This window comes from Balaenoptera borealis (genome assembly GCF_965194805.1).
Source record: "Balaenoptera borealis genome assembly, chromosome: 1".
Taxonomy (NCBI): Eukaryota; Metazoa; Chordata; class Mammalia; order Artiodactyla; family Balaenopteridae; genus Balaenoptera; species Balaenoptera borealis.
Genome location: NC_138860.1, coordinates 146790806 through 146814868, shown reverse-complemented (window position 1 = coordinate 146814868; position 24063 = coordinate 146790806). Strand labels below are relative to the sequence as shown.

Here is a 24063-nt window from a genome sequence, read left to right as displayed (position 1 = left end):
CGCTGATGGTCTGATCACCTTCCTTGGGTAAGTGGGAATGGCCTTGGAAGAAGAGAAAGGCACCTTCCGCAAGTACCAGAATGGAGGCAGGTAAATCAGACCATGGAAGGTGGCCATCAATCTAAATAGAGCTCAGCAAAGAAATTATGAGGACAAAGAAGACAGAGACCAGGGGACAGTGCTGGTTCAATGTTCGAGTGGGCATGGGATGCTTAGGGCAATTTCTGAGCTAACTAGCAGGCAGTTTGATCACTTTTATCTGCTGCCATGTTTACAGGCCTGAACGTGCTGAGAGCATTGAGGGGACAATCAAAGTGGACATTGATGAGAAACTATATTCAGCAGTACTTTTTGGCCTAGCTATTATAAAATTGGGGGACATTAGTTCACAGAATCATTGACTAGTTCATTCAACAAGCATTTCATCAAACTCTTACTCCATGACAGGCACTGTCCTGGGCCCTGAATTTACAAAGGTATGGAAAACATTCTCTGTGCGCTTGAAAGGCTTGTGGACGAGAAGAACTCCCAATCTCCCTGATCTCCAGACTGACACCCGGTTGCCTACTCCTCCCTACAGCGGGAGGTTTGTAAACCACAAAGCAGGCCAGATTAAACCCTGCAATGGCTCCTTCTTAGGAAGAGAAAGTAAGTCGTAGCACCTTAGCATGGCAATTGGCCCCTTCTCAGCAGCCTCTCCAGCCTGATCGCCACACCCCATCCCATCCCAACCCACACAAAAGTCTCTGCCTCCAGGCCTTTGCTCAGGACTCCCCTGTGCCCACACTGGCCCTTCTCCTTCTGTGCCTAGCCAGCTCCTTCTTGCCCTTCAGTTCCTCACTTAGACATCAGGGTCTCTAAGAAGCCATCTCCTACCCCAATGCCAGATCTGCAATCCTCCTCATATTCTGCCATCATAGCCCACGTGTGCCTCTGCCCCTGTAAGCACCACTGCTCTGCTCTAACTGCCTGCTAGGCTTGCATGACTCACTAGATTGCAAATTTCTTGAGAATGTGCTTTTATCCCCTTCCCCTTTGTTTCCCCACATGCAGTATAAGGAAGAGCACTTGGAGTCAAACCTCAAAATCATTATTAGCCGCCTACTACTTTTCACACCTTTCATAATTATCTCAGGTAACGTTTACAAAAATCATAAGAGGATCACATTATGACCTCACCTTACAGATGTGAAACTGTGACTCAGAAAGGTTAAGACAGCTGCCCGAGATCACACAGCTCTGAAGTGGTGGGTGGCATCAGAGAGCACTCTCTTTCTCTACCCAGCAGTGGCCTGCAGGGACCTTCTTATTGCATCGGCTATTTGCACTTAGCTAGAGCACTATATCCAACCCTTGTGGGGAGGAATGAGGGTAACACTTCTTAAAGAAATAAAAGCAGTTTTTCTCTCTTCAAAGAGATAATCAAGGCCACTGTTATGCTTTAGTCCTAAAGACATAAAGATGTAGCTTTCTCTACCTAAAGGTTTGCTGCTAAGGATTTGGGATCTAGTCAAAGGAACCACGAATCTCTTTCTAATGGGCTTTGAACATAATAATGGGAGAAAATATGCAGAATGAAGGCTTTTGTGTGTGACGTTTCCTGAGAATGTGGGAACCAATCCCCAGGAAGGAGACGGGGGAAGGGACCCTGAATGAGACCCTGGATCCCAGCTTCTGGATCCTACTCCTGAGGGTAATGGAGAATGAGTGGAACACCGCTGGCCCACAGAACAAAGTCCAGTCCCCAGGCCAGGAATGCCTTGCCAGGCAGGCTCGGTAGAGCAGTGGTCTGCAAACGTTTTCCTCCTGTACCCTTAAAACAATTTTGTAAAAGCTCTGTACCCCCTCACACATTTTAAAATAAAACTCTTACATTATGATTTTTGCATGTACCCAGTTTAGTCTAAATACCCTAGTGACTTCAAACCCACCACAATCCATCTGAACAATGTATAAACATGCTCTCCTTTAACAGTTGGAAATTTTACATTACTCTTTTTTTCTTTTTGAAAAACTCAAACTCCTGTTTCCTTCTATTTCACTTCTCCCACAGAATTTTATCCCAATGTATTAGATTCTTATGCTAGAATCTAGTCTTTGATCAACCATCCAGTACTTCTGTCAAGTGTGTGTGTGTAATTCTTTTAGTTGATTTAGTTTCCTGAAACCATAAGGCAATAGGTGTTTAAATGGGGGTTGGGAATGGAGATTATGAAAAGGGAGGTAGGAAAGTGGGGAGAATCTTTGCCAGTACCGATGCCCTTGGGAAGATCAATGCTGGGAAAGAACACACATGGAAATTGCAGTGCTAGACATTGATTCCTCTAGAACTATCTATGCCTGCACATTTCTTGAGAAGTCTGTAGGTACCTCCAAGGGGGTATAAACCTCAGATTGAAGACCACCAGCCTGAGGTCTGAGTTAAGGCCATGCCTTCCTGAGCCTGGACCCTTGACCACCAGCTGTCGAGCTGTGTGATGGTCATGGAGAGAATGTGATCTATGCCCACTTGTGCCTCAAGTTCAAACCCCAAATCACTTGGCGACCCTGAGAGGCCATTCAGAGAGTTCTGCGACATCTCAAAACACCCTTTAGCCCTCAGGGAACCAGTGGGTACCCAACCTGTGAGAGCACCCCTGCCTGGGCCTCAGGGCTGGACTGGGGCACATGAGCTCACTGTGATCTGGGAAGAAGAGGTCATGGTCACCACCATAATTCCCACAAGCCCTCATCTCCAGACCCTGTTCTCCATCTGCCAACCCCCCAGCTACTCAAAGTCATTTCCTCTCCACGCCGTCCATGCTATTCATCCAATTGGATGCATTCATCCTTTTGACTGACAATTTTGCTTAAGTATCACCCCCTTCTGACACTTTTCTGGCAAAGCTGATTACCACAGCCTCTGCATATTAGGTAGAGGTTATTATTAAACTTAGCACATTGCACTATATGTGTGTGAATGACTGTGTCTTGTCTTCTTTGGAGGCATGAATCACATCTAACCTCCAGTGTCCTACTTAGTCAATGATTGGCAAATGATTACAGTCACCAAAGGACATTCACAGGAGGTGTTTTCAGATTCACAGACTTAGAGAATGAACTTATGGTTACCAGGGGTGAAGGGTGTGGGGGAGGGATAGATTGGGACTTTGGGACTGACATGTACACACTGCTATATTTAAAATAGATAACCAACAAGGACCTATTGTATAGCACAGGGAACTCTGCTCAATGCTCTGTAATAACGTAAATGGGAAAAGAATTTGAAAAAGAATAGATACGTGTATATGTATTACTGAATCACTTTCCTGTACACCTGAAACTAACACAACATTGTTAATCAACTATACTCCAATATAAAATAAAATAAAAAAGAAAGTGAAAAGACAACACACGCGCACATACAAACACACACACACACACACACAAAAGGAAGTGTTTTCTAGAAGGAAGTTTTATGGGCCAATTTTATATATATGAGATTTAGGTACTTTTAGCACCAGTTGTTAAAGCTACTTCCTTTGGCCTCTAAAGCAAAAGTGCCAGGAAGAATGACTTGTCCCGCACACTTTGGGAGTTGGAGCACGCAGAAGAGCCTGCGTTCACTTTGTGTTTGCATTCTATTCACTTGTGCTCACAGCACTGAAAAAGACCTTATCATTTCAGAAAATACAGGTCATCCCATCCAGCAGAGGATAAATTCATTAAGAGCTGCGTGACCATTTCATGAGGATGTAAAATGGTACATCCGGCCAGGATTGTATTAGCTTCTAGAGAAATGTGTCATCTAATATTTCATACAAACCACTGTGCTGGGAAAAGTGGAATTTATTTTGACCCTTCAGATGTTGACTTTTGATTCATCAGATATTCTGACCCTACTTATCCCAAGGATGTACATTACTTATGGAAGAGGACACTTAAATCATTACTAATTAAAGTTAAATTGTGCTTAATTTCTCTATTTTCACTTTTATGTTCTTCAAAATGAAATCTTCATTTCAATCATACATAGATTTGATTCACTGATTCATTTCACTGTCTTTACCTTATTTTATTAATTGTAGCTTCTGTCATTGCGAATTTTATTTTCTGGTTATTATTTCAATCAAATCCTATTTCTCACACCAAAGAATACAGATCCAATTTTGACGAGAAACTTTGATTCTTTCATCACTTTTCTTTCTTTTTTGGTTTGATAACAGAGATTAGCATATGCAGTTGAGTCACTGTCAATTTTATTTTGTGGTGATTGCTTCATCTAAGTTCAATGTGCCCCAGGAAAGATTTTGCAGTTTCAGATGATACCAACACATAGTGATGCTTTGGTCAGGCTTAATCCAAATTAACAATAAGATGGGAATTTTTAATAAGGTTTTCGTTTGTCACAGCAGGAAGGATTAGGATGGGGGGAGGATGTCAAGCCACCCTGTTTCCTGGAACAGGCTTGTGTGTAGAGGACCCAGGACACAGAGTATCCAAATGAGGCTGAAATAAAACAGCGTGGAGATGAGTTTGAAAGGTGAGGATGGGGACAGTTTGTCAATGGCCTTGAACACAACTAAGATGCAGTTATATTATAACTGCCCTTGAGGAAAGGGCAGTTAAGGAAAGACCCTGCTGTTTCCTGCTGTTGAGGAAAGACCCCCTGCCCGCCTCTTCCCATGCTTCCACTTGTCTGCTCCCCAGTTTCCTGGATCCTGGGAAGAATCATTAGTCTGAGGTCAGGTCCCAGGTTAGTCACGGAGCACGCTGCTCTTGCATTGGGAGCTGTGCCTTCAGGGCCTGAACATGTGTGCTTTGCTTCCTTCCTTGCCCACTTCCCTCAGGGCGGAAACTGACCACAGTTAGGAAGGGGCAGTGAGCAGCTAGGCACATTCCAGGTGTTTCTGGCTCTCATGTTGAAATACAGTTATAACATCCTAAAGTTCTCACTCTTTTTCCTAGCATGTCATAGAACCTTGAGCAAGTCGCTTAAACTTTCTTAGGGTCCATTTTCTCATGTGTAAAATAAGAGTTAAGAGTTAGTGAGGGGCTTCCCTGGTGGCGCAGTGGTTGAGAATCTGCCTGCCAATGCAGGGGACACGGGTTCGAGCCCTGGTCTGGGAAGATCCCACATGCCGTGGAGCAACTGGGCCCGTGAGCCACAACTACTGAGCCTGCGCATCTGGAGCCTGTGCTCCGCAACAAGAGAGGCCGCGATAGTGAGAGGCCCGCGCACCACGATGAAGAGTGGCCCCCACTTGCCACAACTAGAGAAAGCCCTCACACAGAAATGAAGACCCAACACAGCAAAAATAAATAAATTAATTAATTAATTAATTTAAAAAAAAAAGAGTTAGTGAGAATTCATAAAAATAACTGACATCACAAGTGTTCTCTGTGAGTCAGGCACTCTTCTCAGTGCTTTACAGAAATGGACTCACCCCTCCTAACAACCCAACCAGGTAGCTGCTGTTATTACTTTACAGTAAAGTATTTTACTTTACTGTATTATCTTTCCAGAGGATGAAACAGAAACCTAGAGAGGTTGATGCCTTGTTCAAGATTTCATAATTAGTTCTGGGTGGACTTGGGATAACAAACAGGGGCTCTACCTTTTAGGTAAACACACACCCACACACACAACACACAAACAGGCACGTGCATGCCACCTCATTAAATAGCATAAGCGTCTGATATATTTAAAACAGTGCCTAGAACAAGTGGGTTCCTTAGCTGGGAAATCTGCAAAAGGACCTTACTACAGGGCTAAGTGTACAGGTGACATGATTTCATTTATACTTTAGAAATATTAGTCTGTAATGTCTCTCCTCTCCCAAAGTTAGGCCTGCATCACCCTCCCTAGGGTGTGGGAAGTTAGAATAAAAAATAGTAAATTCAGACCACAGAATATAGAACAGGAAGGGCCTTTAATGTTAGCTGTTCCAGCCCACTCTTACTCAGTTGGGGAAAATGAGGTGCAGGGGGAGGACTGGGGGAGGAACCAAAGCACGTTGCAGCAAGGTTCCAGACCCGGGGCTCTCATCGAAGTTCTTGCCCAGCGTTCTTCCCCCTCCCCACCCCTTACCCCCGCTGGGCTGCCTCCCCAGCACTTGGGGAAAGAGTTAAAAGCGTAACCCAACCAGAACAATCATGTTCACATGTGAAAGAGCCCACAGACACACATCTCCACGGTCCGACCTCCTCCTGCCCTCTCCGATTCCTCTGGAAATAACAGAGTCTCCTTGTCCTTTGCAGTTCCCAGCAGAGTTACCCTTGGCCTTTCCCTGGGAACAGAGGTACATGGGGACACCTACTTCTGACCATCAGAATAAGAAAAACATTTGAAGTGGGCTGGAGGCAGGGGGGCTGCTAGGCTTCAGTTCTTCCTTTGATGTTTTCAACCTCTGTTTTAACCCACTGCAAACTCGTCTGCAGCCTCCTCCCTGCCACCACTTCCCTTCCCTAGCCATCGCTGGAAGTGCCTGGGCTTTGGAGACGGCCAACTTCGATTTGGATCATAACTCTGCCAATGAATAGGGTAGCTGTTGAGCAAGTCTCTAACTAAGTTACTTAATTTACTTGAGCTTCAGTTTCCAAATCTATAATTATATCTTCCTCAAAGAGCTGAAGCAAAGATTTAATGGAATAGCCTATATAAAGGGTACTGTTCGTAAAATCTCTATAAATGATTCCCCTCCCTTTTTTATGATAATCCCAGCAGCATGTCTCCTAGATCAAAGTAGAGAAATAGAAGAACGAAAATGCTATCTTATATTTTTACGGCACTTGAAGCTAACACGTTACTTTTGCTTGACATTGCTGCTTTAGATTTAATTTATTGATAAGTAGTGAAAAATAAATTAGTGAAATTTCATTCCTCAAGTATTCACTAAAATTTAAGAACATTGACCTCATTGTGTTGCTGTAAGAATTAGTGCATTCAAATATTTAGAAAGGAGTCTTTACTTTGATTTACATTGTTACTATTATCGTACGCCAGATGCTTTGGTAGGTGCTAAGGACACAGATGAATAAGACACAGATTCTGCCCTCAAGAAGCACAGAGGCATCTTGTTGACCTTATTTAACAGTGAATGAAAAGAGGCTCAGAAAATTCATTGACTTGCCAATGTCACAATGTACGTGACAGGGACAGGGCTCAAGCCCAAACCCAAATCTTCTCCCTCCAATTCCCATGTTCTTTATACCATGTTATCAGATAATGCTGTTTTATTCAACTGTCCTCCACCATGATCATATCTTCAATCTTGACCATTACTATTATACTAACTTTTTCTATGACTCCCACCCCCAGACGCTGCTTGGGTTTCAAGTACAGGGGATAAGGAGGAAGAGGGTGTTAAAAATTATGTGTATATAAATTTATAGAGAGAGAGACAGACAGAGACAGAGATACAGAGAGAGACAGAGACACAGAGAAACAGAGACAGAGACAGAGCGAGACAGAGACAGAGAGAAAACCTGTCATTTACCAGGCACCAAACTAGAGATGCTTTTACTAGACAGTCATGTCTCACTTAACTATGAGTATTATTGCCCTCATTATTATGCCCAAAACTAAGGCTTACAAAAAAGTATATATTTCCTAGGCAACTGGTGGATCTGGGATTCAGTCCGTCCTTCTGAGTCATGGCTCCTAATCTTTTTTTTTTTTTTTTGGCTGCGTTGGGTCTTCGTTGCTGCGCGCAGGCTTTCTCTAGTTGCAGTGAGTGGGGGGGCTACCCTTGGCTGTGGTGTGCAGGCTTCTCATTGTGGTGGCTTCTCTTGTTGGGAGCACGGGCTCTAGGTGTGTGGGCTTCAGTAGTTGTGGCACATGGGCTCTGTAGTTGTGGCTCGCGGGCTCTAGAGCGCAGGCTCAGTAGTTGCAGTGCACGGGCTTAGTTGTTCCACGGCATGTGGGATATTCCCGGACCAGGGCTCAAACCCGTGTGCCCTGCATTGGCAGGCAGATTCCTAACCATTGTGCCACCAGGGAAGCCTCCATGGCTCCTAATCTTAATCCTTGCATAAACTACATTCAAAAAATGTCAGAGCAGTATTGGAGTTATCTTTCTTTCTGGTTCAGTAGGCCTGATGTCCAGAGTTTCATGGGGATTTTAGATTTGCCACGTTCAACACTTTGTTCCACACTTATTGAGCAGTTTTTATGTGTTGGACACTGTACTTGGGAATCAGAGATATGTACGATGCTGTCCTGACCCTCAGAGACAGCCATACAAAGACAAATAGTGGTAGAAGATGAGAATATATAAGTCCATTCAAAATGAGTCCCAAAGCTGAGTTGGTTAGAATGGTGTCATACTCACTCACTTGTGACCCAGAGAAAAGATTATTTGGGGAATGACATAATAGGCATTCAATAAGTGCTCATGGAATGGATGAAAGGGCTGGGATGAAATCTGGATTACCAAGTGGAAAGGCCAGCATCTGGAGGGTAGTCTCTGCTCTGCTAATCATACATGTAACTTTTCCTCTATGCATCTCACTCCACAGCACGTATTGAGGACCTACTGTGTGCTTGTCACAAGGTTTGCAACCATAAATCTGACTGCATCAGAAAACTCAGCACAAAGCAGGAATCCAAACAAGCTAACATAAAGAGTACATTCCAATGAAATATGCAAATTGAACCAGTGCTCATGTGGGACACATGGGCTGCAATTTAAAAAACAAATGTATGTGTCTCTCACTGCCCTTTTAACCTGCTTGATGGGGGTAGTCCTTCCTATATTCCTGGATGAAAGTTGAGGTAGACCCCCTGACTTCCTTATTTACTCTTAGGTAATCAAAAGTTTGGTAATCATTTAAAATCCTTAAATAGAGTCTCAATTCAGTAGAGTCAATATAGTAACCAAAACCTCCAAGCTCATTTAGGATGAGTACTTCTTCCTCCTCCACCTCTGGCCTATTTTAGTCCAGGGGAGGGTTATAGACAGTGTCTTCTTCCTTTAATATCCAAGCTCTTCCTCCCACTACTGGTTGACTCTGGTCTGTGAGCACATCCTGGAGTTGGACTGGTAGAGGGACAAAGAGAGAAGAGAAAATGGTAATGGGCAGAGTGGGAGAGCTTTTACTTCACATGTATTGTCATAAACTAGCACTGGCTACTCTGGTCCTGGCACCTGATTAAAGATGATTAATTCAAAAAGGTACATGCGTCCCAATGTTCATAGCAGCATTATTTACAATTGCCAAGATATGGAAACAACCTAAGTGTCCATCAATGGATGAATGGATAAAGAAGATGTGGTGTGTGTGTGTGTGTGTGTGTGTGTGTGTATGTGTATATAAAACCCAGTATTACTCAACCATGAAGAAGAATGAAATAATGTCATTTGCAACAACATGGATGGATTTGGAGGGTATTTTGCTAAGTGAAATAAGTCAGACAGAAAAAGACAAATACTGTATGATATCACTTATATGTGGAATCTAAAAAATACAACAAAATAATGAATGTAACAAAAAGAAACCGACTCACAGATATAATAGAGAACAAACTAGTAGTCACCAGTGGGGAGAGGGAAGGTGGGAGGGGAAATACAGGGTTAGGGGATTAAGAGGTACAAACTGTTAAGTATAAGATAAGCTACAGGATGTATTATATAACATAGAGAATATAGCCAATATTTTATAATAATTATAAATGGAGTATAAACTTTAAAAATTGCAAATCACCATACTGTACACCTGTAACTTATATAGTATTGTACAACTATATTTCAATTTAAAAAAAATAAAAAGATGATTAAGGGTGGAAGAGGGGACAGGATTTGTGGCCTTTGCAAATTCCTCACTGAAAGCATTTAATGACACTACCAGGGAGTGGGTGATGGGTCTCCCTTAAGCTAGCTGTCCCCTTCCCATGCCCAGTCCCCTTTTTCCCAGCAGTCTGGTTCACATAGGCTCTCTATTTAGTTATCCCTCCCAAGTAGGTTTCTTGGGTAGAATTTCAGTGCCTCCAAGCCTGCTTTCTCCCACATGGTCCATGGCAGGTCTTCAGGAAATATACAAATCTTTGACCTGACAGACTCTGGGAGGCAGGCTAATCCAGTGCCTCCGCCTCTCCCTCCTTCCAGCCATCGGCAGCTCGCCAGGCTGCCTCTGCTGCCAGCTCTCTTGGGCAGAAGGCAGAGCCAACCTACTGAGTCACCCCAACTTCAGAGGACCCTTACCAGACTCTCCAAGTGGCCCCGTGGAGGCACTCACTCTTTTTTTGAAGGAAGGGGGATGTGCCCTTACCCCATCCCTTCCCTGGGGATGTGGGATTCAAAACACAGCTCATGTCAAAGACAGTTTCCTCTCAAACCCTCTTTTAACCTTCAATTTCTTGATTTATCTCCAATATTTTATGTCCTCAATGTGGACGTAGAATCCAAGAGCCACAGACTCAGTTTGGGTCTCTCTCCTTTGTAAATTCCACACCTGGTGAATGCAGCTTTTAAGGTAGCTTGGCACCATGGCCAACTTCTCCCTGAATAGCCTACCATACACACATTAAGTATGTCCCAATTTTCACATTAGCCAGTACAATGTAGAACTCATTCCCAAATTAGCCCTTAGGTGGAAACTTTCCTCTGAAAATGATTCTTTCCAGCTCTAGTCCCACATCCCTCAGGCTGTATTCCCCAACGGCCTCAGCAGATGGTGACGTCTTTTGCTGTCTGAGCCACAATGTGGCACAAAGTCTACCTTGCATGCCCAAGGCCCTCTATGATTGATCTGTGATGGATGTATCTGAAGATACCATGAACTTCAGCGGTATCGCATTACCTATTCCCACTGTATCCATTGCCAATCTTCCTAAAAAAGCCTTCAGCACCCATTCAAGCATGGCATCATGGATACAACATACCCTGCACCATAGCTATTACCTTTAAAGCATTTCTCTGCTATAAATAAAAGAGGGAATTAATCTTTCTTGAACCCCTATATATCAAGTACCAATTCTTATTTCACTTATTTTCCAAAGTAACCCTAAGGAATATTTATTACTTTACCACTTTTCCAGATAAGAAAACTGAGTTTCAATCAGGTTAAGTAACATGCCTGAAGACACACAGCATATAAACGGTAGAGTTAGACTTAAATACCTTTGATTCCAAAAACCATAGCTGTAATAGAAGGCAAAGTCCATTATGAGACAGGAGACCTGGGGTTTATCCCAGCTCTGCCATTAGTTTGACTGTGGCCTTGGATAATTTCCTTCTCCTGTCTGAGTCTGAGCTTCATCATCTGTAGATGAAGGAACTGGATACAGTGACCACTCACACCCTTCCTATTGCAGAGTTCTGAACTACTGAAAGGTGCTTATGTTAGTCACGTCGGCCTGCCCAGATGTTTTAATTCAGAATTTCCCATGTGGTAATCAGTCTCATCTTGTTATTTCCTGCCTGCACTTCTAACCTCCCTCATTTGGGATCACTTGTGTCGCTTTTTTGTATTGCTCGTGTTTACCGAGGGCCCGATTTAGAATCATCTGCAAATTTCATCAAAGGTCGTTTATTCACCCACCACTTACCCAGGGAAACTTCGTGGGTCATACCAACAGCAGAGCTCACGTTCTGATCGCCCTCTTCCTTCTTACACGTTTCTCTAAATATCTGCCCTCAAAGTGGGTTAGCATTATCCTGAACACCTGTGGTTTGGGGATCAGCCGGACATGGGTGTGAACCTTGGGCAAGTTATTTAATCTTTACTTAACCTTTTTGAACTTCAGTTTCTTCATCTGGGAAACAGGAATCATTACGCCACCCCCAAAGTGTTATTTGGGGTATTAGAATTAGGTGTGGCATATGGAGCATTCCAATGCAGGACTAGGAATCAGTCACTCCCCACCGCCTTCCCCATATCTAAAGGCTTTGGGAATGGCCATCAGGCAAACAGAGCTTTCCAAAGAGATTTCTCTCTATCTGAATAGCATCGTGGAAAGTTTTCCTAGCAATGACATATAATATCGCCCATATACTTCTTAACACCCTTAGGCATATAATGTGTACTTTTGGCCTGCAAATAAAGAAGGAAAACAATATCTCAGGTCTCTCTGATGAGTGACCTTGCAGGGGTTATTTAATCTTGCTAAGCCTCTTTTTATTAAGCCTCTCTAAGTCTCTATACTTTTACATTGCTGTGAGGCTTAAATGGAGTAATGCAAGTATGTCAGGCCATGATAGATACTTGATACATCAGATGGGTCTGTATTTGAATCCCCTCTCCCTTTTACTGACTTAGAGATCTCTTTAAGGTCTAACTTCCACATCTGTCAAATGGGGATAATAATTCTTATGTTCAGTGTGGTTGTTAAGGTCTATGCATTATTGCATCACTGGACATGCCTAACACAGAGAAGGTTCTTGGTATGTGGTAAAACCTACTCCCTCCCTTTTCCTGAATGTTTTTGAGTTGTGATGTCATGATTAAGAGCGGGTAAGGAGTCTGATTTTTTTTAAAAAAAGTAAAAATGCATAAGGGCAAAACAGGTGAAATCTATTCCTTCCTTTGAAGGGTCCCTAAGAGTTAAACTTGGGATGTAGTTGAGACATCAAGATGGTTCTCCATAAATAAAAACTTTATTAGGCAATCACATTTGGTTCATATCAAAATCACTCAGATCCAAAGATGCATTCCAAGCAGTTGACATCCATTTCAGTTGGATGCTAATCCAATTTTTTAAAATTAATCCAAACTTGAAAAGAAGCTGATCTCATGTATCTTACCAGAACATCCTGCTCCCACTTGATTTCCTGGGAGGGAAATGGGTAGCCTGGCTGTCCAAAACAGAGCTAAAGACACGTCTTTTCCCCATTTCAGCTGGAATCTGCAGTTTCAGAAAGGATTTAAACAGCCCAGTTGAATCTCATAAATTACTCCTGTCACAGCCTTTTTGCCTCTCTCTTGAGATTTACCAAAAAACAAAAGAGCTCATGTCCTTTCCTACAATCATTGGATCCTGGAACCCCAGCACTGGAAGGACCCTCAGAAAGCTTGCCTCTTCCATCTCCATCAGCCCCTCACATGCGACAGTCACCAAATCCCACCAGTTCTATCCTCTTGCCATTTCCCAAACCTGTCTCTTTAACTTTATCCCAGCTTCTATTCCCCCAGTCAAGCCCTCATCACTTCTCACCTAGACTATTGCAATCATGTCCCAAATCATCAGGACTCTGCCAGTCCATCCTCCCTATTGCAGTCAAAATCTTTATAATATGCCAATAGGCACATACTTCTGCTGCGTGCTTAAAATCTTCCAGTGGCTCGGTACAAAATGCTTAGTTTGGTCACTGACAGCACATTCTGGCCACTGCTTATCTTTTCAGATTCCTTCCTCTGCCACTGCCCTCTTTATACTCTGTAACCAGCCATAAGTGACTTTGGACTTCTCTTTTGTTTCCGGAAAGCTTTGATACCACCTGAACATCTGCTACGTGTGTATCACTGGGAACCTAGGGATGAACGTGTATCCTACACTCAAAGACCCTACAGCCTGAAGGCATAAACAATACATAGAGGCAAATAATAATACAATGTGGCACGGTAGAAGGAAGCACAAGATACTCTTCTTGGAGTCGCAAGGAGAGGATCTGAACAATCTGGGGGGGAGAGAGGGAAAGGAGGGGGAGAAAAATGTTTCTAAAAAGAGATGACACAAGTTATTTCCTTTAAATTTGAACTGTGTTTAGACTTTTAGAATTGCAGGTTTATGGTGCAAGATGGCAGAGTGGGCATCCCTCCTAGATAAGACCTCACTGAACAGATAACAAAGATGTACAGGATAGAATACATATTTTTGATGGTTTGGATTTTTTTAAAACAGAAAGTGCTATCTACACACAAATCTCTGATTAGTAGAAAGCAAATGGGATCACTGAAGCATAAGCTAGAGCATAAGAGGTCAGTACAAAACCCAGAGAGAAGACTGCAGTGAGTGTGTGACCTCATGTAACCTGATGGAGCAGGTTTGGGGAGCCACAGAGGGCTATGGGATGGCCATCATGAGGGAATCAAGACTAGCCTGGGGAGGCCTGTAGTCTGGGTGGAGGCTGGAGATGGAGTCAGAGAAGAGTTCAAGGTAAACCCACATTTCCCCCTTGACCAGAAGAAAAGGAGGAAAAATGCTTCTATTCAGGAGGAGAAAAATGTGCTGCAGTGAACTCTTTTTCACTGTAGAAATTATAGAGGTTCAAGCAAACTGGTCTTTATGCACAATAAAGACAAGCCTGCCATTCATCAAGACCTGCTCATCTACACAGAGCTCTCCCTTCTGCCCTCCCATGTGGAGAAAGAGGCCTTTGGGGTAAAGGGACCTGTTGGATTACTGAGGCAAACCATGCCAGCTACCTATGCTGCCAGACAAGAGACTCACAAATAAAAGTAAAGCAATTCAGTCAACATTTGAGGAAAACTGATGAGAAAGAGAAAGCTCAAGATTAAAAAATGCAAACAGCGACACTGAAGGGAATAGCAAGAAATAGAAGAGGATTTTCAAAATAAACTCAATCAGGAAACTCAGAGAAATTTGAAAAGTTATTGTTACTATGAGAGATAGGCAGCCAAAGGTTCCTGGAAATGTGAACTATTTTGTCCACATTTTAAAAATGCTGTGGATTGGTCATGGTTAAAGTCTATATTAGTAATCTGGAAGATGAAGTCAAGGAAATCTCATGAAACATGTAGCAAAAATGGGGAGAAGAAAAATAGGAGAAAATTAAAAGTTAAACTAAAGGGAGAACACATCAAGAAGTCTCAACATTCTTCTAATGGGGAATTCAGACATGGAGAGAATGATGCAGATATTAGTGAAGGCTATGGAGAGGGGGAGGGCACAGATATTGAAGAAAACACAGAGAAAAAAAATTCTTATCCTTAAATAGAGATTCAAGTTTTCAAGTTGAAAGGATCATTTCAGAGTAAATCTTATGGATATAAACAAAGCAAACAAACAAACAAAACAAAACAAAAACCCACTCCCAGTCATTATCTGGTGAAGTTTCAAGGAGAAAAATATTAAAAGATGCCAAGGGATGTGGCAGTAAATATGCCTTTTAAAAAAAAAGAATCAGATTGTACTCAGATCTTGTGTCAATAATCACTGACCCCAGATGATGTGGAAGAATGTCTCCAAAGTTATGAAGACATGTATTTTTGAAACTATAACTGTAAGCAGTGTGAAGCTAACTTAAGAAATTTCAGGATTTGGGAAGACACTAAAAGTTTATGTGATAAGCAAAAGAATGACCTCCTCCCAAAGGTGTCCACATCCTAATTCCAGAAACCTATGAATATGTTACCTTACATGACAAAAGAGACGTGAAAATGTAATCAAATTAAAGAGCTTGATCAATGTGATAAACCATATTAACAAATTGAGGGAGAAAAACCATATGATCATCTCAATAGAAGCAGAAAAAGTTTTAGACAAAATTCAACATCATTTATGATAAAAACCCTCCAGAAAGTAGGCATAGAGGGAACTTACCTCAACATAATAAAGGCCATATATGACAAACCCACAGCCAACATCGTTCTCAATGGTGAAAAACTGAGACCATTTCCTCTAAGATCAGGAACATGACAAGGTTGTCCACTCTCGCCACTATTATTCAACATAGTTTTGGAAGTTTTAACCACAGCAATCACAGAAGAAAAAGAAATAAAAGGAATCCAAATCGGAAAAGAAGAAGTAAAGCTGTCACTGTTTGCAGATGACATGATACTATACATAGAGAATCCTAAAGATGCTACCAGAAAACTACTAGAGCTAATCAACGAATTGCGTAAAGTAGCAGGATACAAAACTAATGTGCAAAAATATCTTGCATTCCTATACACTAATGATGAAAAATCTGAAAGAGAAATTAAGAAAACACTCCCATTTACCATTGCAACAAAAAGAATAAAATACCTAGGAATAAACCAACCTAAGGAGACAAAAGACCTGTATGCAGAAAAGTATAAGACACTGATGAAAGAAATTAAAGATGATACAAACAGATGGGGAGATACACCATGTTCTTGGATTGGAAGAATCAACACTGTGAAAATGACTATATTACCCAAAGGAATCAACAGATTCAATGCAACCTGTATCAAACTACCAATGCCATTTTTCACAGAACCAGAACAAAAAATTTCACAATTTGTATGGAAACACAAAAGACCCTGAATAGCCAAAGCAATCTTGAGAAAGAAAAACGGAGCTGCAGGAATCAGGCTCCCTGACTTCAAACTATACTACAAAGCTACAGTAATCAAGACAGTATGGTACTGGCACAAAAACAGAAATATAGATCAATGGAACAGGATAGAAAGCCCAGAGATAAACCCACGCACATATGGTCACCTTATCGTTGATAAAGGAGGCAAGCATATGCAGTGGAGAAAAGACAGCCTCTTCAATAAGTGGTGCTGGGAAAACTGGACAGCTACATGTAAAAGAATGAAATTAGAACACTCCCTGACACCATACACAAAAATAAACTCAAAATGTATTAAAGACCTAAATGTAAGACCAGACACTATAAAACTCTTAGAGGAAGACATAGGCAGAACACTCTATGACATAAATCACAGCAAGAACCTTTTTGACCCACCTCTTAGAGTAATGGAAATAAAAACAAAAATAAACAAATGGGACTTAATGAAACTTAAAAGCTTTTGCACAGCAAAGGAAATCATAAACAAGATGAAAAGAAAATCCTCTGAATGGGAGAAAATATTTGTAAATGAAGCAACTGACAAAGGATTAATCTCCAAAATTTACAAGCAGCTCATGCAGCTCAATATCAAAAAAACAAACAACCCAATCCAAAAATGGGCAGAAGACCCAAATAGACATTTCTTAAAGAAGATATACAGATTGCCAACAAACACATGAAAGGATGCTCAACATCACTAGTCAGTAGAGAAATGCAAATCAAAGTTACAATGAGTTACCAGCTCACACCAGTCAGAACGGCCATCATCAAAAAATCTACAAACAATAAATGCTGGAGAGGGTGTGGAGAAAAGGGAACCCTCTTGCACCGTTTGTGGGAATGTAAATTGATACAGCCACTATGGAGAACAGTATGGAGGTTCCTTAAAAAAGTAAAAATAGAACTACCATATGACCCAGCAATCCCACTACTGGGCATATATCCTAAGAAGACCATAATTCAAAAAGAGTCATGTACCACAATGTTCACTGCAGCTCTATTTACAATCGCGGAAGCAACTTAAGTGTCCATCGACAGATGAATGGATAAAGAAGATGTGGCACATATATACAGTGGAATATTACTCAGCCATAAAAAGAAATGAAATGGAGCTATTTGCAGTGAGGTGGATGGACCTGGAGGCTGTCACAGAGTGAAGTAAGTCAGAAAGAGAAAAACAAATACCATATGCTAACACATACATATGGAATCTAAAAAAAAAAAAAAAAAGGTTCTGAAGAACCTAGGGGCAGGACAGAAATAAAGACACAGACATAGAGAATGGACTTGAGGACACAGGGAGGGGGAAGGGTAAGCTGGGACGAAGTGAGAGAGTGGCATGGACATATATACACTACCAAATGTATAATAGATAGCTAGTGGGAAGCAGCCACATAGCACAGGGAGATCAGCTCTGTGTTTTGTGACCACCTAGAGGGGTGGGATAGGGAGGGTGGGAGGGAGACGCAAGAGGGAGGAGATATGGGGATATATGTATATGTATAGTTGATTCACTTTGTTATAAAGCAGAAACTAACACAGCATTGTAAAGCAATTATACTCCAATAAAGATGTTTAAAAAATGAAATAAAATAAAATAAATAAATAAAGAGCTTGACATGGATGGTTAAAAGTGGAAAACCTTTTCCTTTGTGGTCAGTGGGAGATGTGACCACAGAAGAATGGTCAGAGAGATGTCACAGTGCTGACTTTGAAGAGGGAGGAACAGAGCCATGAACCAAAGAATGCAAGTGACTCCTAGAAGCTGGAAAAGGCAAAGAAACAGATTTCCCTGAGTATCTACAGAAAGGAATCCAGTCCGGCTGATATTTTGATTTTACCCTAGTGATACCCATGTGGCACATCTAGCCTACAGGACCGTTAAAGTAACACATCTGTACTATTTTAAGTCACTAAGTTTGTGGTGATATGTTACAGTAGCAGCAGGAAACTTTACAGTTATCTCTCACTTTTCTCTTCTGAAAAGTACTTGAGGATGTACTTTAGCAAAATGAAAAAGAAGCTAAGAAAGAGAAATATACATGATGCAAGAAACAATGGAACTACTTCAGAAGTAAAATGTAAAGAGACCAGATTTACAGCTATGCAAGAAATCCAGTAAGTATTCTATCAAAATTAGAATAGGAAGCCAGAAGGTTTTGTGAAAAAAAATCTTAAAGGAGAAAACGACTTCCATTGCAAAATTATAAGACAAAGAAGCCCAATGATCTTAAATACATGATGAAAACTTTTGTATATTCTATGAATTTTTTAAAAAGAGGTTAATTAAGAGCTTTGTGAAAAATCAGAAGTTGTATATGTAAGTCATGATCCAAATATACATGATTTTAAGCAATTGACAGAGAATTAGAAAAGATCATTCACAAACCCTTGATAGCAGGAACATTTCTCTTCAGGCACTAATGGCTTAGAATTACCATTTTTTCTCCGTGGGTTCAATAATACTTCTAGATTCTGTAGTTTACCCATTTACAATATATATTTGAAATGCCATTTTGTTGGTCGAGCATTTTTAGAATCAACCTATAAACAAAGCAAGTAAGGTCTAGTTATAATTATAGTACAAAATCTAATATGAAAATAATGCTGACTATCAGGAGTCAGGTCAAACAGTGTCATCATTTCACATGGTAGGAAGTCAGTAGAGGCTGTCTAAATGGCTGACTAAATAAAAGTTTAAGTACAATATATTTTAACTTAAAGATAATCAATTGTTCATTTCACAGATATTCATTGAATGACTCTTTATGGTAGGCACCTTTCTAGGTATTAGGAATGTAACAATGGACAAAATAGATAAAGCCCTTTTCATTATAGAGTTTACATTCTAATGAGACAAGATGGATCATAAGCAAATAAATGAGTGACGTATCTAGTAAGTCAGATGGTGATCAATGCTACAAAGCAGAAGCCAGCAAACTTTTTCCATAAGGAGCCAGATAGTAAATATTTTAGGTTTTGCAGACCCTAAGGTCTTAACTCTACTGTTATAGCAGGAAAGCAGCCATGAACAATACATAAACACATCCATGTGGCTTTGTTCTAATAAAACTTTATTTCCAAAACAAGCAGAGAGCCAGATTTGAACCATGACCCATAGGACATAATTTGTACACCCTTGCTATAAAGAAAAATTGAGCAGGGACAAGGGCTAGGGAGAACCATAGAGAGAAGGGTGGCCATTTTGAATAAGGAAATGAGAGAAGGTTTCAGAAGAAACTGTTATTTGGGAAACAACCTACAGGAGGGGAAGAGAATAAGCCTTACAAATATTTGGGAGAAGAGTGTTGAGGCAGAGAGAAGAGCAAGTGTAAAGCCTGAGGTGGGAGCATGCATGAGGCTGGAGCAAGAAGAGGGAGGAGGAAGGTAGTAAGGGACCAGCCCAAGAGGCAAGAGAGGATGCATATGCAGGTTGTGGAGATCATGAAGTGTTGTAATAAAAGTGTGGTCCATGAACCAACAGCATCAAATCACCTAGGATCATAGTCTGCACTTTAGCAAGACCCCAGATGGATAATATGCACATTAAGGTTTGAGAAGCACTGGTGAGGATCCTCCTGGGCCATCACAAGGACTTTGGATTCTATTCAGAATGAGAGAGAAAGTCATTGGCTTATTTTGAGCAGAGGAGTAACTTGATCTGATATTCGTTAAAAAAAAAAAAAAAAAAACTTCTTGGCTGAAACTAACAGAATATTGTAAAGCAACTATACTTCAAAAAAAAAAAAAAAACTTCTTGCCTACTATTTTGTAATTAAACTATAGGAGCACAAGGGAGAAAGCAGGGAGACAAGTTAGAATACTTTAATAATTCAAGTGAGAGACGGCAATGATTTGGACAAGGGAAGGTAATGAGAAGTGGTCAGAGTCTGGATATATATTTTGAGGTAAAGTCACAAGGATTTTCTCTCACTTTGGTTGTGAGGCATGAGGGGGACAAAAAGGAATGGGGTATGATTACAAGATTTGGGGTCCAAACAACTACAAAGATGAAGTTGGCCTTTACTGAGTAAGGAAGACTGGGTGGGAGGGCGGGGTGGGGCGGGGCAGAATGGGGCGGGACCAAAGACCATGAATTTAGTTTGGGATTTTTTAAGTTTGAAGTGTTTGTTAGACATCCAAATGGAGAGATCAAGTAGGCACTTGAGTATGAGTCTAGAGTTCAGTAAAGAGAACCACCTACTTGAAGAACTGAAAATAACTTGAAGAACTAAAAATAATTTAAAGAAATAAAAATAGTAACATGAGAGATGGATAGTGTGAAGGGATTTTGGAAGTGGAGCAAGGATGTTAAATCTTTCATTGCAAGGAATCAATGAGTACTGTTTAAATTTGAGAGATTAAATAATATCGTATAAGTATATAAATTAGAGTTATAAAAGTAACCTACCTAAGATTAAAAATAGTAAAAAAGAAATTGTTTATACTAAGTGAAATAAGCCAGTCACAAAAGGACAAAGATTGTATGATTCTACTTACATGAGGAACCTCAAAGTAGCAGAGTATTCAAATTCATAGAGGTAGAAAGAAGAGTGTCTGTTAGGGGCTGAGAGGAGGGGGAATGGGGAGTTACTGTTTAGTGGGTACAGAGTTTCACTTTGGGAAGATGAAAAAAGTTGTAAAGATAGAAGGTGGAAGGGGTTAATCTCCAAAATATATAAACAGTTCATACAATTCAATATCAAAAAAAAAAAAAATGGCAGAAGACCTGACTAGATATTTTTCCAAAGAAGGTATACAGATGGCCAACAGGCAAATGAAAAAAAATGCTCAACATTGCTAATCATCAGAGAAATGCAAATCAAAACCACAATGAGATATCACCTCACACCTGTCAAAATGTCTATCATCAAAAAGTCTACAAATAACAAATTTTGGTGAAGATGTGGAGAAAAGGGAATGCTAGTACACTATTGGTGGGACTGTGAATTGGTACAGTCACTATGGAAAACAGTATAGAGCTTCCTCAAAAATCTAAAAATAGAACGACCATACGATCCAGAAATTCCACTCCTGGGAATATATCCAAAGAAAATGAAAACACTAATTTGAAAAGATACATGCACCTCAATGTTCATAGTAGCTTTATTTATGATAGCCAAGCTATGGAAGCAACCTAAGTGCCCAGCAACAGATGAATGGATAAAGATGTGGTATATATATATATATATGTATATATATATATATATATATATATATATATATACATATATATATATATATATACATATATATATATATATATATATATATATACACACACACAATAGAGTACTATTCAGCCATAAAAAAAGAACGAAATTCTGCCATTTGCAACAGTGTGGATAGACCTAGAGAGTATTAAGTGAAATAAATCAAATAGAGAAAGACAAATACTCTGTTATTACTTACATGTGTAATCTAAAAAATAAAACAAATGAACGTATATAACAAACCAGAAACAGACTCACAGATATAGAGAACAAACTAGTGGTTACCAGTGGGGAGAGGGAATGAGGGAGGGGCAAAATAGGGGTATGGGATTAAAAGACACAAACTACTATATATAAAATAAATAAGCAACAAGGATATATTGTACAGCACAGGGAAGTTGGACATAGCCATTATTTTGTAATAACTTTAAATGAAGTATAATCTATAAAAATATTGAATCAGTATGTTGTACACCTGAAACTAATATAATATTGTAAATCAACTATACTTCAATTAAAAAAAGAGATAGAACGTGATGATGGCTGCACAACAATGTGAATGTGCTTAATTAATGCCACTGAACTATACACTTAAAAAATGGTTAAAATGGTAAATTTTATGTTATGCATATTTTACCACAATATTTTTTTTAATTTTTATAAACTCACATAGTAATCACAGACAAAAAAAGAAATAAATCATTACCTCATGGGACAGGAAATGAGAAGAGAGGGAGGACGGGAGATTTTTGCTTTGTATTTTGTAATTTTCTGTACTGTTTGGATTCTTTAACCATATGCACACATTATTTTCATATTTAAAAGTAAAATATTTTAAAAGAATGAGTATGCAAAGAGAATATTTCAGTCCATGTTTCTGCTTGACTAGCATTCAATTTCTCAAACACTATTTTATAGAAGCTGATTTCCAAGAAGCCTTCAAAGCCCCTTTTTATTATTATTTTTACTAGAAGCCATTCCCTTGGAATCAGACACTCGTGTTTTTCCAATGGAACTTGCATTCAAAGCCTGGGAGAGTGAGTGCATTTGGAAGCCTACTCAGCACAGCCCTCTGCCTTTGAACTGCTATGTTTTCCAGAGCTCCTCACATATCCCTCTTCCAGTTACCTTCCAATCCAACAGATCCATCAGGCAGCCAGTATTTATCGAGTTGCCCGTGGAGGGGGCCAGAGCCTGCTGGAGCATGCCCATTAAAGAAAACCTCCCACCAGCAAAGCAGACCTCAGGAAAATCCCTGACTACAGCTGCTCATCGCCCAGGCTCCAACCAACAGGCCATACGATGCCAATATGTAGGCCTCAAATAAGGCCATCTCATCTTACAGGATTTACCAGAAATTGTAGATTCCAGTCGGAGAATTCTAGCATGTCAGAGCTGGAAGAGACCTCAGAAGTCACATTATAAAGCCATTCCATTTTATAGAGAAAGAAACAAGGCCTAAAGACGCACAATCACAGACAATGAGTTGGAAGCACAGCCCAGACCCAAAAGTAGGTGTGGATATCAGGAAACATGCCGCTCTCTAATAAATCTAAAAGGATCTCCCAGAATGGTGGGGCCTGTCCTGTGGGGGAAGGTTGAGGAACAGGTAGTGATAAGGGGAATAGGAAGAAGGGAGGAAGCAAGGAAGGAATACACATAGTTGCAGTTACCTTGGCACACAGAGTAATAGCATGATGAGTAAGCCAGAGTTTTTGATGCACTGTGAAGCCATTCAATAGATGGATTGTTTCTCTGTTGACTCTTTTTTTTTTTTTTTCATTTTATGTACCACACTTTGCTCTATATGCTACGGATGTTGACTTGAATCAAATATGGCCCTGCCCTCAAGAGTCAGTCCAGTAAGCCAGGTGGTTGCCATGGCTGATAATAGAGACAACTGCAATACAGTGTGATGAGCAGGGGAGATAGCAGTATTTCCTAAATTTTTCTAATCATAGAAATTACCCACTCTAGATTTATTGAGTTGGAGTAATCTGGGGAAGGGCCTACTAATCTGCTTTTTTTACCGAGAATCCACCCCTAACCCCATCCCCGAGTGATTCTTACGATCAGTGACACTGGCTTTGGAATCATCCAGAGCTGGATTCTAACACTCACTCAGGCCAATGATATGATCTGCCTGACAAAATTATTTATCTAGACATTCACCTTTCACCTACTCCCAAGTCCCCTGAGACTGTGCCTTTCCCACCTGTCAAGGTAGAGACCACTTTGCATTGTTGTACAGGTTGTGTACTGCACAAAGACTCCAGTCAAGAGATGGAACATTTGCTGAGATTCCACCCCATACTAATCCTCTGCCCAGAGGAAGGGGCTCCATTTTTTTCATCCAAACACTCTAAGCTTTGCATCCTGTGTCTTCCCAAAGGAAGAGACTTTTGTGATTCATCTGCCCAGAGGGGGCCTTTTTTCTAATTTGAGCAAAGGTACCATATAGACCAGCAGGATCCTGAAAAGGGTAGTGGTACTTGTCTCCACTCCCGGATTTCCCTACCCCGGATGACTTCTTCCTCTCTTCAGTGCCTGCACCAGTCTAATGGAAGAGCCAATTCCCAGTCTGAATTCTTGCCAATCCACTCAGTCCTGCAATAAAGGATGCATCGTTCCAAATACTGTCTGGTCCATGC

The 24063-nt window shown here is 40.7% G+C and overlaps 1 protein-coding gene across 26 annotated transcripts in view; it reads right to left on the bottom strand.

Annotated features, from left to right (window-relative positions):
• LOC309613193 (uncharacterized protein) overlaps positions 1–24063 on the bottom strand; it is a 170446-nt gene that overhangs the window by 18596 nt on the left and 127787 nt on the right. Inside the window, exon 2 of one of the 26 annotated variants that reach the window (XR_014235552.1) lies at positions 1–24063. This exon is cut by the window's left edge and continues 10243 nt beyond it. The exons of the other annotated variants lie outside the window; for them this stretch is intronic. The gene's annotated coding sequence lies outside the window, so the exon portion shown is untranslated. 26 annotated transcript variants of the gene reach the window in all.